General features: G+C 42.4%; 1 long non-coding RNA gene across 3 annotated transcripts in view; it reads right to left on the bottom strand.

The window, feature by feature from the left end:
- LOC311523087 overlaps positions 1–13,638 on the bottom strand; it is a 116,528-nt gene that overhangs the window by 63,108 nt on the left and 39,782 nt on the right. For 2 of the 3 annotated variants that reach the window (XR_014712256.1, XR_014712257.1), the window contains exon 2: positions 1,076–1,141. This is a non-coding gene — a long non-coding RNA (uncharacterized lncRNA). Of the gene's footprint in view, positions 1–1,075; positions 1,142–9,532; positions 9,625–13,638 lie in introns of those variants that run through there. The other variant, XR_014712258.1, reaches the window with a different exon arrangement.

Below are 13,638 nucleotides of genomic sequence, written 5' to 3'. Positions count from 1 at the left end.
TTTCACCCTAAGCATAATCAAAGAATGTTGAATGGCAAAACCCACTTCTTATAAATTTCTTAGGAAAGCATTTGACAGCCTCAATCTAAATTCACTCTGAAGCATCTTGAACTGTTATGGTATGCCAAGAAAAATAATTAATATCATCTTTATATCAAGCCGCAGATTGCATACTTAAGGTAAATGCAGACTTTTGTGAATGGTTTAACAGACACTGGTGTAAAATAAGGATCTGTGGGTCAAAAACAGTACACTAAAACATTTGGCATAGCTCATCTAAGTAATAGATCAACCAACATGCAAGCAAAAATCAAACGACTGTTCAGCATTGAAAAATGGATGGGGTTAATAATAGATTCTGAAGAAACAAATCTAATGAGAAAGCCTGAAAATCCCAATTGAAGCATTACTTTGGAAGGCAAAGGAATGCACAAGGGGAGTCAATTCCCATACCTTGCCAGTAACATGCAAGCCCATGGGGATATCCAGAAGGAAATAATATCATGAATTGGGAAGACAGCAGCTGCATTCACCAGCTCAAACAAGATTTGGTCGTTGAAAATCTACAATTTAAAGATCAAACTAATCTTCAACTCAAATGTTATTTCCACCTTAATATAAGGATGTAAAAAGTGGAAACTCCCAAATGTACAGACAGAAATCTAAATGCTCAAAGTAAAATTCTGCTTCTGTGCTTATGGCCCTAAGGTGCACAATCCAGCAGTCAGGGAATTACAGGACAACAGCAATGCTCTGGCCACACATTTTCCCCTGGACTACACCAGCTACAATAGATTGTACTGGTAAAGAGTCACAAATCTTATTCTATACCACTTGGAGGTTCTTTATTACGCTGGCCTTTTAGTCCTTTTTGCCACCTGAGCAGTGCAAAATAGCTACAGTTGGACTGATGATGTGGCCCATTGTCTATAGTTTTTTTCATGTACTGCATGCTAGATACTAACAGGAGAGGATGCCAGGCTTGTAATAAGCTGGCTCTTTATTAAGAAAGCTATTCACAGAAGTGCTGCAACTGGAGCTGGTATTCTAGAAACTTGAATACAGAATAACTTACTGGTGCCTCTTCCAGACTCTTCCATTCTGCAACCTGTGCTCCTCCTTCCACGTTCCAAGCAGATTGCTGAACATAGGGAAAGGAAGAACAGACAATTACACTAGAAGTCTTCTAAACCAGCTGCTTGTCATTCAGTTACATTATGTAGGCACTTTATTTTCTTCTTAATTAGCAAACCACATTTAGAAGTATGTTTACTAGGGATTCTAAAAGCTTGTCAGTAATTTTCACTCGGGCTTCTTAGTTTTCTAAGTCTACATTTGGCAGAGATCAGTGAAGTAAATTACTCACAAGAAAGTGCCAATCAAGTATGTAAAACTCCCTGTTTCCTACAGGCACAGCGCTTCATTAAGTTTATTACTAGGTTGATGCTAGCTTTGAAGTGGCCATGTTATGCAGTAAGCTCTGGCAGCCTCTGGCTATCTTCTGCCAGGTCTGTCACTTCACAGTCTGCATCTGAGTTTCAGTGTGCGTAAATCAGTGATTCTAAAGGAGATCTCATGTGAACAAGTTCCTAGACAGGAAAATAATCTTTAGCATCGGCAGGCTATCATGCTTTTCCATACCCCCCACCCCAATAACACAGTCCCTTTCTGCACTGTTAGCAGCTTTATTTACAAGATAAAGTTCTCTAAGGTCTGAGTAGTAATCCATTCAGACCACACACACACACACACACACACACATGCAATCACCTGCTAGATGACGGGAGATATATATTGGGAGACACATGTTTGAAAGAGCTTAGAGCCTGAGTATCAACTTCTCAGCACCAACAAATGGAGCCAGATTTTCAAAAGTGTACATTGAGGCACTTAACTAAGGACCAGATTTGGGGCAATTTATCGAAGTTAAGTGGCTTGCTCAAAGTCACAGAGAATCTGTAGCACAAGTGGGAGGAGAAATTCAGGAGTCATGATTCCAAGTTTTGTGTTATCCTTACTTGTGGAGGAAATGTAGGTTTTCTCCAGATAAAGTGATCGCCAAGGTCAATGAAAATAAAAAAAGGAACATAACATTTCCCCCTAAAACTAGCTCTTCTTCCTAAGAGCATGTATTCTAATCCAGCAAAAATTATCTGCATTGAAGTTGTCCCAGAAGTTCGCTTTGACACATAGTCACTTGATAAACACATTATGCAACAATATCTCAATTACTGTATTTCAGACCAGAGCTCAGTCTTGATTTGTATGTTGCTTATTTCTACAAAATGCAGCCTCGCCAACAACATGAACCTTGAGAAGAATGTCAAGTAGAGAGAAAAAGTTGTCTTTGTTGTCTTATTGAAGTTACATCTTGCTGAAATAAGTGCTTACATTTATATAAAACCTTTCATTTCCACGGATCCCTAAGTGCTTGGCAAACAACATGTATATATGAATCATTTTGCATAGAAAGGAATCGTTTCACCCACCACTTAAATGAAGTCACCTTGTTGCGTGGAAAATGGCACAACAGATTAGGACAAGAGGTGAAGGTTGAATGCCAAAAATAAAGTTTGACAAATGAAGAATTTGATCACTCTCTCAAGTCAGGAAGTGAGGCTATTCCTTATGAAGAGACCAAGATCAAAACACAAAGAAACCCCAACAACCTAAAATACTGTTTCAGTAGACGGAAAGATATTTATAAAAGATAGATGCAGGATTTAACACCTGACACTTAATCAAATATAAAACGAATAAAAAGATAAAGCTTATAAACAGATAAAAGCTCATTGTTGTGCTCCATGCAACAGCTTTTTGAAAAGATTGCTAACGGCAATTTAAAAAGGGAGATAGCTCCCTGGTATTTCTGAGGTTGCTGTACTGGCTCAAATACTATGGCATAGGTGCTTGGACAGATTCAGTTAGATAGAAACTATGTGGTGTTTTCCTCACACAAGATAAAGTATCTGCTTTCAGCCTAGATTGCTTTGCAAGCCTGGTTCTCAGAAAAAGACTTCCCACTTTCCTCAAGACCCTGTGTCATAATAACACTCCTACTTTAAGGGCTTGACCCTGGGCTCATTGAAGTCAATGGCAAGTCTCACCTTGCCATTAATGTGCAGGATCAGGGCCTGAGACAGGACTGCCTTTGGAGCCCGTTGTAGTCTCACTTTGACTGGTCATGCTTGCCACGGAGTGGCTAAGCATATTGCGTATTGGTCAGTGCAGCAAAAGCCCTTTTACAAACATTAATCAACCCTGATGACACACCTGAGAGTTAGGTAAGTTTTTATTACGGAAGTTTCACAGACTGGTAAACAGACAGGTTAAATTAGGCTACCTGCAGGATCAGTGTCAGACCTGAGAAGAGATGCCAGGAGTCCTGCTGACCTCCAATTCCCTGAGGTAACCAGGAGATAAATTTCCCACTCCACACTAACATAGAGGTAACTTAGTTAAACTTTTCTGGACCAGTTCTATCCCAACTCATATTAAATTTACCTGCAAGGTTTTCCTCATGCAAAGTCGAATCTCAGTATATCTTCACTATAGCACGTACATAGCAGAGGTCATTGCAGTTTAAAGAACTCAGAATCTCTATTTCTTTTAAAGAACATATAGTATTTTAATTGTGCATACCACAGCACAATTAATAATAAATATCATTTATGCTTAATAGTCATACTAATAATTTATGGAGGTGCCTTTCATATATTTTAATCCACAGTAGCTACGGATACGCTGCTCAGAAAAGCATGCCAAAAGGGACCCATTTTACCATTATTTCTGATGAAGGACAACAGCTGTAGCACTGTAATTTACTTTCCTTACTTAGTCTCCTACCTAGTGGCAGGAAACCCAGGGCTACATTACTGGAAATTTCACAGTCTTATTATTGAAAATGGCCTGGCTGGCCAGAGAACTGAGATTCTAGTTAGTGGTGGTGAAACTGAGGATGCTGAATTGTTCATATATGAACACGGAGAGAGGGAGATTACTCGGACAATCGCTTCGGGTTTGCCCTTTGATAAATGCAGTTCTATTTCTAACCCAACTTCTGCTGTCATCGCAGAGGTCAGGATTGGGATTTCAGCAGTGGCAAGTATTAGTGCCCTTGAGCAGAGTTCATAGTCACTTGACATCAGAGTTGAGTCAAGCATGCCAGACAGGTTATGACAGTGTTGGGGGACCGAGTGGAGAGGACTGCCAAGACTTTTCATTGGGTAGGGCTCTCTTATTAATCCTTTAATGCATTATTATTTGAGAAACAAACACTTATTTAAGTAAAATGGTGGTTTAATTGCAAAAGAATTAATATGTATATGACCATGCCCCCTCTCACCTCCCAAAAAAAGATACAGATTCCAATCTCAGCTGAAATCATTTGGGAACATTTAAACTTCCAGGGCCAGATGCCCAACTGTGGCTGAGGGATTGGCACAAATTAAGGGAGGCTGACACAAAGGTGTCTTTTTTCGTCCCCTGATGTTGGGGCTGGTATATACTAACCCAGTCTGTAAGAACTTAAGATTGACCATAGTGGTTCAGATCAATTGTCCATCTAGCCCAGTATCCTGTTTTCTGACAGTGGCCAGTGCCATATGCTTAAGAGAGAATGAACAGATCTGGGCAATTATCAAGTGATCCATCCCCTGTCACCCAGTCCCAGCTTCTGGCTGTCAGAGGTTCAGGGAAACCCAGAGGCTGGGGTTGTGTCCCTGACCATCTTGGCTCATAGACTTTGATGGACCTACCCTCCATGAACTTATCTAATTCTTTTTTGAATTCCATTATACTTTTGGACTTCCCCTGGCAACAAGTTCCACAGGTTGAATGTACATTGTGCAAAGGAATATTTATGTTTGTTTTACACCTGCTGCCTATTAATTTTGTTAGGTGACCCCTGGTTCAGATGTTTAGTGAAGAGGTAAATAACACTTCCCTCTTCACTTTCTCCACACCATTCAATGTGCAATGGGACAACCAGAACTGCATGCAATAATTATGCTGTGGGCGTACCATGGATATATATTGTGGCATTATGATATTTTCTGTCTTATTATCTATCCCTTTCCTAGTGGTTCCTAACATTGATAGCTTGTTTGACTGCCACTGCACATTGAGTGTATGCCTTCAGAGAATTCTCCACAGTGACTCCAAAATCACTTTCTTCAGTGGTAATAGCTAATTTAGACCTGTTCATTTTATATTTATAGTTGGGGGGATTATGTTTTCCAATGTGCATTACATTGAATTTCATCTGCCATTTTGTCACCTCATCACAATTTTTTGTGAGATCGCTTTTGCAGTCGTAACTCTTGCAGTCAGCTTTGGATTTAACTATCTGGAGTAATTTTGCATCATCTGCAAACTTTGCCACTTCACTGTTTACCCCCTTTTCCAGCTCACTTATGAATATGCTGAATAACACAGTCCCAGTACAGATCCTTAGGGGATGCAGGGATCTCTTTCCACTGTGAAAATTGACAATTTATTCCTTCCCTTTGTTTCCTATCTTTTAACCATTTACTGATCCATCAGAGGACCTTCCCTCTTATCCCATGATTGCTTAGTTTGCTTAAGCATCTTTGGTGTGGGCCTTGTGAAAGGCTTTCTGAAAGTCCTAGTACACTGTATCAACTGGGTTACCATGATCCACATGCTTGACCTCAAAGAACTCTAATAGATTGGTGACGAGTGATTTCCCCTCATAAAAGCTATGTTGAGTCTTCCCCAACATACTGTGTTCATCCATGTGTCTGATAATTCTATTCTTTACTACAACCAATTAGCCTGGTATTGAAGTTGAACTTATGGGCTTGTAATTGCCAGGATCACCTCTGGAGCCCTTTTTAAGAATTGGGTTTATATTAGCTATCCTCCAGTCATCTGGTATAGAGACTGTTTGAAGTGATAGTTCTGTGATTTTATATCTGAGATCCTTCAGAACTCTTGGGTGAAGACTATCTTGTATTAGTAACTTATTACTGTTTAATTTATCAATTTTTTCCAAAACCTCCTTTATTGGCATGTCAATCTGAGACAGTTCCACAGATTTGTCACCTAAAAAGAATGGCTCAGGTGTGGGAATCTTCCTCACATCCTCTGCAGTGAAGACACATGCCAAAAAATCATATAGCTTCTCTGCAATGGCCTTATCTTTCCCAAGTGCTCCTTTCACACCTGGACCATCCAGTAGCCCCACTGATTTTTTAGCAAGCTTTCTGCTTTGATATACTTTTAAAACCATTTTGCTGTTAGTTTTTGAGAATTTTGGTAGTTGCTCTGAAAATTCTCTTTAGGCCTGCCTAATTACACTTTTACATTTGACTTTCAAGAGTTTATAATCCTTTCTATTTTCCTCAGTAGGATCTGACTCCCAATTTTTAAAGTATGCTGTTTTGCCTCTAACCACTTGTTTTACTCACCTCTTTAGCCATGGCACCATTTTTTGTCCTCTGACTGTTATTTATTTATATTTTTATTTGGGGGTATACATGTAGTTTGGTCCTCCATTATAGTGTTTTTAAGTACCTTCAAGGCATTTCACTCTTTAAATTTTCATTTAACTAGCTTCCACATTTTTGTGTAGTTCCCCTTCTTGAAGTTAAATGATACCATGATGGTTTTTTTTGGTATTTCCCCCATATACATACAAGCATGTTAAATGTAATTACGGTATGGTCACTATTACAGAGCAAAAAGAAAAGGAGTACTTGTGGCACCTTAGAGACTAACAAATTTATTTGAGCATAAGCTTTCGTGAGTTACAGCTCACTTCATCAGATGAATGCAGTGGAAAATACAGTGGGAAGATTTTATATACACAGAAAATATGAAAAAATGCGTGTTACCATACACACTGTAACGAGAGTGATCAGGTAAGGAGAGCTATTACCAGCAGGAGAGGGAGGAAAAACACACCCTTTCATAGTGATAATCAAGGTGGGCCATTTCCAGCTGTTGACAAGAACGTGTGAGGAACAGGGGGGGGGGGGAGGGGAAATAAACATGGGGAAATAGTTTTACTTTGTGTAATGACACATCCACTCCCAGTCTTTATTCAAGCCTAAGTTAATGGTGTCCTGTTTGCAAATTAATTCCAATTCAGCAGTTTCTCATTGGAGTCTGTTTCTGAAGTTTTTTGTTGAAGAATTGCGACTTTTAGGTCTGTAATGGAGTGACCAGAGAGATTGAAGTGTTCTCTGACTGATTTTTGAATGTTATAATTCTTGATGTCTGATTTGTGTCCATTTATTCTTTTATGTAGAGACTCTCCGGTTTGGCCAATGTGCATGGCAGAGGGGCATTGCTGGCATATGATGGCATATATCACATTGGTAGATGTGCAGGTGAATGAGCCTCTGATTGCGAGGCTGATGTGATTAGGCCCTATGATGGTGTCCCCTGAATAGATATGTGGACACAGTTGGCAACGGGCTTTGTTGCAAGGATAGGTTCCTGGGTTAGTGTTTTTGTTGTGTGGTGTGTGGTTGCTGGTGAGGATTTGTTTCAAGTTGGGGAGCTTTCTGTAAGCAAGGACTGGCCTGTCTCCCAAGATCTGTGAGAGTGATGGGTCATCCTTCAGGATAGGTTATAAATCCTTGATGATGCGCTAGAGAGGTTTTAGTTGGGGGCTGAAGGTGATGGCTAGTGGCGTTCTGTTATTTTCTTTGTTGGGCCTGTCCTGTAGTAGGTAACTTCTGGGTACTCTTCTGGCTCTGTCAATCTGTTTCTTCACTTCAGCAGGTCGGTATTGTAGTTGTAAGAATCCTTGATCTTGTAGGTGTCTGTCTCTGTCTGAGGGTTGGAGCAAATGCGGTTGTATCCTAGAGCTTGGCTATAGACAATGGATCGTGTGGTGTGGTCTTGATGAAAGCTGGAGACATGTAGGTAAGTATAGCGGTCAGTAGGTTTCCGGTATAGGGTGGTGTTTTTGTGACCATCGCTTATTAACACTGTAGTGTTCAGGAAGTGGATCTCTTGTGTGGACTGGTCCAGGCTGAGGTTGATGGTGGGATGGAAATTGTTGAAATCATGGTGGAATTCCTCAAGAGCTTCTTTTCCATGGGTCCACATGATGAAGATGTCATCAATGTAGCGCAAGTAGAGTAGAGACATTAGGGGATGAGAGCTGAGGAAGCATTGTTCTAAGTCAGCCATAAAAATGTCGGCATACTGTGGGGCCATGCGGGTACCCATAGCAGTGTCGCTGATTTGAAGGTATACATTGTCCCCAAATGTGAAATAGTTATGGGTGAGGACAAAGTCACAAAGTTCAGCCACCAGGTTTGCCGTGACATTATCGGGGATACTGTTCCTGACGGCTTGTAGTCCATCTTTGTGTGGAATGTTGGTGTAGAGGGCTTCTACATCGATAGTGGCTATGCTGGTGTTTTCAGGAAGATCATCGATGGATTGTAGTTTCCTCAGGAAGTCAGTGGTGTCTCGAAGATAGCTAGGAGTGCTAATAGCGTAGGGCCTGAGGAGGAAGTCTACATAGCCAGACAATCCTGCTGTCAGGGTGCCAATGCCTGAGATGATGAGGAGTCGAGGATTTCCAGGTTTATGGATCTTGGGTAGCAGATAGAATACCCCTGCTCGGGGTTCTAGGGTTGTGTCTGTGCAGATTTGCTCTTGTGCTTTTTCAGGGATTTTTTTGAGCAGATGGTGTAGTTTCTTTTGGTAACCCACAGTGGGATCAGAGGGTAATAGCTTGTAGAATGTGGTGTTGGAGAGCTGCCGAGCAGCCTCTTGTTCATATTCTGACCTATTCATGATGACGACAGCACCTCCTTTGTCAGCCTTTTTTATTATGATGTCAGAGTTGTTTCTGAGGCTGTGGATGGCACTGTGTTCTGCAGGGCTGAGGTTATGGGGCAAGTGATGCTGCTTTTCCACAATTTCAGCCCGTGCACATCGGCGGAAGCACTCTATGTAGAAGGTCCATCTGTTGTTTCGACCTTCAGGAGGAGTCAACCCAGAATCCTTCTTTTTGTAGTGTTGGTAGTAAGGTCTCTGTGGGTTAGTATGCTGTTCAGAGCTGTGTTGGAAATATTCCTTGAGTCGGAGATGTCGAAAATAGGATTCTAGGTCACCACAGAACTATATCTTGTTTGTGGGGGTGGGGGGGCAGAAGGAGGGGCCCTGAGATAGGACAGATTCTTCTGCTGGGCTAAGAGTATAGCTAGCTAGATTAACAATATTGCTGGGTGGGTTAAGGGAACCACTGTTGTGGCCCCTTGTGGCATGTAGTAGTTTAGAAAATTTAGTGTTCTTTTTCTTTTGTAGAGAAGCAAAGTGTGTGTTGTAAATGGCTTGTCAAGTTTTTGTAAAGTCCAGCCATGAGGAAGTGTGTGTGGAAGGTTGTTTTTTTAATGAGAGTATCGAGTTTTAAGAGCTCATTTTTAATCTTTCCCTGTTTGCTGTAGAGGATGTTGATCAGGTGGTTCCACAGTTTCTTTGAGAGTGTGTGGCACAATCTGTCAGCATAGTCTGTGTGGTATGTAGATTGTAATGGATTTTTTACCTTCAGTCCTTTTGGTATGATGTCCATCTGTTTGCATTTGGAAAGAAAGATGATGTCTGTCTGTATCTGTACGAGTTTTTTCATGAAGTTGATGGATTTCCACTCCATATGGCTAAATTCAGTGCCTTGCATAATGACAGGTTTCAGAGTAACAGCCGTGTTAGTCTATATCTGCAAAAAGAAAAGGAGTACTTGTGGCACTTTAGAGACTAACACATTTATTTGAGCATAAACTTTCATGAGTTACAGCTTACATCATCGAAAGCATGCAGTGGAAAATACAGCGAGGAATCATAGAATAACAGAGTTGGAAGGGACCTCTGGAGACCATCTAATCCAACCCCCTGCCCAGAGCAGGACCAATCCCAACTAAATCATCCCAGCCAGGGCTTTGTCAAGCATGACCTTAAAAACTTCTAAGGAAGGGGATTCCACCACCTCCCTAGGTAACGCATTCCAGTGTTTCACCGCCCTCCTAGTGAAAAAGTTTTTCCTAATATCCAACCTAAATCTCCCCCACTGCAACTTGAGACCATTACTCCTTGTCCTGTCATCTGCTATCACTGAGAATTGTCTAGATCCATCCTCTTTGGATCCACCTTTCAGGTAGTTAAAAGCAGCTATCAAATCCCCCCTCATTCTTCTCTTCTGTAGACTAAACAATCCCAGTTCCCTCAGCCTCTCCTCATAAGTCATGTGTTCCAGACCCCTCATCATTTTTGTTGCCCTTCGCTGGACTCTCTCCAATTTCTCTGCATCCTTCTTGTAGTGTGGGGCCCAAAACTGGACACAGTACTCCAGATGAGGCCTCACCAGTGTCGAATAGAGGGGAATGATCACGTCCCTCTATTTTATATACACAGAGAACATGAAACAATGGGTGTTACCATACACACTGTAATGAGAGTGATCAGGTAAGGTGAGCTATTACCTGCAGGAGTGGGGGGGAACTTTTGTAGTGATAATCAAGGTGGGCCATTTCCAGCAGTTGACAAGAACGTGTGAGGAATGGTAGGGAAGGGGAAATAAACATGGGGAAATAGTATTACTTTGTGTAATGACACATCCACTCCCAGTCTTTATTCAAGCCTAATTTAATGGTGTCCAGTTTGCAAATTAATTCTAATTCAGCAGTCTCTCCTTGGAGTCTGTTTTTGAAGTTCAGCTGTATTCACTTCTTGGACCACATCCTCTGCTCCACTTAGGACTTGATCAAGTATTGCCTCTCCCCTTGTGGGTTCCTGGACTAGCTGCTTCAAGAAAAGCTGGACAAGCACAAGTCCATGGGGCCAGATGCAATGCATCCAAGGGTGCTGAGAGAGCTGGCTGATGCGATTGCAGAGCCATTGGCCGTTATCTTTGAAAATTCATCGTGATCTGGGGAGGTCCTGGACAATTGGAAAAAGGCAAATATAGTGTTCATCTTTTAAAAAGGGAAGAAGGAGAATCTGGGGAACTACAGAATGCCCAGTCTCACCTCACTCCCTGGAAAAATCATGGAGCAGGTCCTCATGGAATCCATTTTGAAGCATTTGGAAGAGAGGAAAGGGATCAGGTACAGTCAACATGGATTCACCAAGGGCAAGTCATGCCTGACCAACCTGATTGCCTTCTATGATGAGATAACTGGCTCTGTGGATATGACGAAAGCAGTGGCCATGATACACCTTCACTTTAGTAAAGCTTTTGATATGGTTTCCCTCAGTACCTGTTCCAGCAAGTTAAAGAAGTATGGGCTGGATGAATGGACTATAAGGTGGATAGAAAGCTGGCTAGATAATTAGGCTCAACTGGTAGTAATCAATGGTTCGATGTCTAGTTGGCAGCTGGAATCAAGCAGAGTGCCCCAGGGGTTGGTTCTGGGGCTGGTTTTGTTCAACATCTTCATTAATGATCTGGATGATGGGATAGATTGCACCCTAAGAAAGTTGGCAGATGACAGTAAGCTGCGGAGAGAGGTAGATATCCTGGAGGGTAGGGATAGGATCCAGCGTGACCTGGACAAATTGGAGGATTGGGCCAAAAGAAATCTGATGAGGTTCAACAAGAACAAGTGCAGAGTTCTGCACTAAGGAAGGAAGAATCCTATGTACCACTACAGGTTGGGGACCAAATGGCTAAGCAGCAGTTCTGCAGAAAAGGACCTGGGGATAACAGTGGATGAGAAGCTGGATATGAGTCAACAATGTGCTCTTGTTGCCAAGAAGATGAACAGCATATTGGGCTGCATTAGTAGGAGCATTGCCTGTAGATAGGGGGAAGTGATTCTTCTCCTCTATTCAGCACTGGTGAGGCCACATCTGGAGTATGGTGTCCAGTTTTGGGGCCCCCACTACAGAAAGGATGTGGACAAATTGGAGAGAGTCCAGCAGAGGGCAACGGAAATGATTAGGGGCTGAGTACATGACTTATGAGGAGTGGCTGAGGGAACTGGGCTTATTTAGTCTTCAGAAGAGAAGCGTGAGGGGGGAATTTGATAGCACCCTTCAACTACCTGAAGGGGGGTTCCAAAGGGGATGGAGCTAGGCTGTTCTCAGTGGTGGCAGATGACAGAACAAGAAGCAATGGTCTCAAGTTGCAGTGGGGGAGTTTAGGTTGGATATTAGGAAAAAACTATTTCACTAGGAGGGTGATGAAGCACTGGAATGGCTTACCTAGGGAGATGTTGGAATCTCCATCCTTAAGAGGTTTTTAAGGCCCGGCTTGACAAAGCTCTGGCTGGGATGATTTTGATGGGATTGGTCCTAGTTTGAGCAGGGGGTTGGACTAGATGACCTCCTGAAATCTCTTCCAACCCTAATCTTCTATGATTGTATGACATTATCTGGAAGGAGAATCACAACTGTGGGATCATTTCCTGCTCCAGCTTGATGATCTCCTTCTCTAAGACTTTCATCCTCCTCAGCAGCACCCAGAGGCTGTTGGATTTCGGATGGGACTGCTCTACTATGTCCCAGAAAGTCTCTTGCATGTACCTCTCTGTCTCCCTTAGTTCCTCCAGTTCAGCCACTCTGGTCTCAAGAGCCCATCCTCCGTCTTTTAATTGTTTGCACCACGTGCACACATTCAGCACCTGCTCACAAGGCAGATAATCAAACATGCTGCATTCAGTGCAATAAACTGGATAGCTCCCACAGCTGCTGGACTTCTGCCTGCATTATTTTTACTCTTGCTGGAGTTTTTTGTTTGTTGTTTTCAGACTAAGTTCAGAGAAAGTTTGTTGGGTGTAGAGGTTGGTAGTTTTTCTCTCCTTGCTTCTATTTCCTTTCTAGGGGGGTTTCTGGCACCCTTCTAGGAGTTATGTTGTAATCCCGCAGCCTCCTCTTCCTACATCTGAAATCTCACTACTACCAAACTCTCCTAACCTTGTTAGCTCACACTGTCACAGGGCTCTCTTTGCTCGGGAGCTGGACCTGGCAGGCATGCCTCTCTAAACTCCCCCACAAAACGCCCCTCTTGGCTGTTCTGGTTCACTAGCTCCTCTGGTCATTTAGGAGCGGCTTTTTAAACCCTGGTTCTCCCTGAGTTAGCCGCACTCTTTTGCCAAGGGATCCTAAAGGGCTCAAAGTATAGCAGACTAGAACGCTCTACAACACATACAGTGCTCTACAACACAGCATTCTCTACAACACATACAGTGTCCTCAAGGGGAGGTTTTGGCAGCCAATCCCCAAACCAGAGGCTGGGAGAAAGTGGACAGGGGCCACTACACTTGTTCTACATCACTCAAAGCTTCCCCTTCAGCAGGGTAGCTCCTTTAAGAACTAATGCCCTGCGTTTAGAGCAGCTTTGTGCCAGTGGAACAATGGAAAGCACGCACAGTGATGCTCATAATTGGAATTATGCTCTCCTCTTTTTATGCTATTGCTACTCTGTAGTGCTAGTGGTTTTGTCTTCGCAGCCTGCTCTCAAATACAAGCAGTCTAAATCTCATGGGACATGCTCTGAGCCAGCCTGCACAGCACATTCGGAGTGATTCAGTCCAAGTCACACTTTTTGAATGGTCCCCGAGAGCCATGACTTTAAATAAAATGAACCACTCTCTGTATTAGACATTAAGTACTCCTGTGTCTCAGAAGCATATGTACGGCTCTGGGACTTATACA

Source organism: Lepidochelys olivacea (assembly GCF_965140295.1).
Source record: "Lepidochelys olivacea isolate rLepOli2 genome assembly, chromosome: 6".
NCBI lineage: Eukaryota > Metazoa > Chordata > Testudines > Cheloniidae > Lepidochelys > Lepidochelys olivacea.
The sequence above is the reverse complement of the archived record's forward strand: the minus strand, read 5'-3'. Positions and strand labels throughout refer to the sequence as shown.